Source organism: Amphimedon queenslandica, unplaced genomic scaffold (genome assembly GCF_000090795.2).
Source record: "Amphimedon queenslandica unplaced genomic scaffold, v1.1 AMPQUscaffold_7959_Cont20094, whole genome shotgun sequence".
NCBI classification, from domain to species: domain Eukaryota; kingdom Metazoa; phylum Porifera; class Demospongiae; order Haplosclerida; family Niphatidae; genus Amphimedon; species Amphimedon queenslandica.
This window is the reverse complement of record NW_003551761.1, coordinates 1-2,292: the sequence shown is the minus strand read 5'-3', so window position 1 is coordinate 2,292 and position 2,292 is coordinate 1. Positions and strand designations below refer to the sequence as shown.

Sequence of the window (2,292 nt, the reverse complement as noted above, 5' to 3'; positions counted from 1 at the left end):
TCAATGTCCAGAGTTACAGCTACTCCGTATTCACTGGTGGGCAACTTCAGGCACTAGAGCAGAGGCAGCAATTGTTGCTTGTGATCGTATTGAAACTGGAGGAGTAACACTTTATTATCCTCATGTCGATGAACTTGTATTTTTCAATTCTCCTGCTGGATATTTTAATGCATTTAGTCTTAATCACCAACCCCAATCATCTCTAATCACATTTGATCAATATTATACTCCTATTATAACAGGCCCTAATGAAAGTATAGCAGGTATAACAGCTGTTTCCACCCAACCAATTGGGTTCATGGCTGGACACCAGTGCGGTGAAGTTCCTCAGCGTATAATAAACTGTGATCATTATGTCGAGCAAATCCCTCCATCCTACACTTGGGGATATAACTTCCTAATTGTTCCATTTCATTCTAGAGACTTTGGGTACATAATAAAGATATTACCATACAGTCCCTCTAATACTGACTTTAAAGTATTCTGTGTGAATGACGGCAATGGTATAGTTGATATATCAGTTCAGAATTATGTGTTAGAGGAACGTTTGGTACCAAATAAAGGTGTTTTTGATACAACTAGTCAAAGCTACTGTACAATACAGTCAAACAAACCTATTGCTGTAATGCAGTATGCTAAAGGACATGAAGTAGATGATTCATATGTTGATTCACCATCAACGAAAACAGATGCCGGACTGGGTGATCCAGCAATGGTATGGATACCATCAGTTGCTCAATATCTCAACAAATATTTCATATCGAATGATGTTTATTTAATCAGTGAGAATGACCTTTTCTCCAGTAATGGTATATACATTACAGTGCTACCAGAGTGTTTCAATGCCAGTGGTATATTAGACAATGGTGCTCCATTGGAGGCTGATGTTAGTAAATGGAGTGCATTCTATTGTGACAATATCACTGATGTATGTGGATATGGAGTGTCTATTGATATAGTACAAGGACCTCATTTACTAGAACACACTGACTCTACCTGTTCATTCAGTGCAGTATTGTTTGGGTGGGGAAACCAGAAAGGATATGCCTATCCTGCTGGCTTTGGAATGAGACCTATTGCAGGTGAGATTGAGTATAGTATTAATTGTAACATTAATTGTTATTTTTAGAAACATTTTATTCCATTGCTGCCATTCCCTCAAGTGAAAAGTTACTGGTTGATATCATAGTATATAGATCTGGTGACCTCTCACAGACCAGCCATATTGGAGTTATGATTAATGGTAACAGTATTATGTACATGTACTTGGAATGTTATCATAATTATCGGTGATGAATGTAAGATTATTCTTATTTTAGGTGACAATGAAAACATTCTAAATGTTTCATTTTCCACTGATGAATCATCTCGAATGCTACCAGTACCAGTTAATATGACAAACTTACATGATAAAGATATTATTATTAAACTAATAAAATCTGATGAAGTTCATTTAGGGTATCCATTCTCATTACTAATCACTGTTAATGATAATGGTACAATTGAAGGTACATGCACATGTATTAATATTTATTAATAACTTATTTTAGTAAATTCCAGTGTGGCTGTTACTCCAACCCATTGTACAATGACCAGTGATACCAATACACCAACTGAAGTACATTCATCATCATATATTAATAATGAAGAATATACCAGCTCATTAATATTGACCAGTATCAGTAGTACAGGTAATGTGCATGTACATGTGTATTAATTATAATTGTGTTTATTTGCTAGTAATATTAACAACGATTGAACCCTCTTCATCTCCTGTCAGTGTTGGTCTATCATTAATAATAACAACAGTAATGATTGGATTAACTGCAGTATTGTTCATAATATCAATAATAATATTAGCCACACTCTCAGTATATGCACTGTATCAGTAAGTACAACTACATGTGTTGATGTGATGATGTAATGTTTATTTATAGTAACAAGGCAATGGCTAAGAATAGCAACAGGTACAATATAAGATAAAAAGGAAAGTTTATATTTAATTTTTTTAGAGGAATCGATAATGCCATGTATGGAGTACATGAACCGCCACAAGCAAAGAAATAAATAATTAATTAATATCAATAATTAATTAATAATTGTTAATATTAATAATAATAATTAATTAATTAATTGGTTACTTTATATTCCTTCAATAGCTTTATTAATGTCAGTGTTAGTCCAGTCATCATGAACATTCTCCAGGTGATTGTCAAAGTCAATCAACTTCTTATAGACTCCATTGAATATCAGTTTCTTAACAGCTGGTATGGTCTGGTCACCATTGATCAC

At 33.8% G+C, this 2,292-nt stretch overlaps 1 long non-coding RNA gene across 1 annotated transcript; it reads left to right on the top strand.

Moving 5' to 3' along the window:
* Positions 1–1,629: 1,629 nt before the first annotated feature.
* LOC109591521 (uncharacterized) lies at positions 1,630–2,011 on the top strand. Its single transcript, XR_002189852.1, has 3 exons — positions 1,630–1,691; positions 1,741–1,888; positions 1,938–2,011. It is a non-coding gene; the product is annotated as an uncharacterized LOC109591521 (long non-coding RNA).
* The last annotated feature ends 281 nt before the right edge of the window (positions 2,012–2,292 follow it).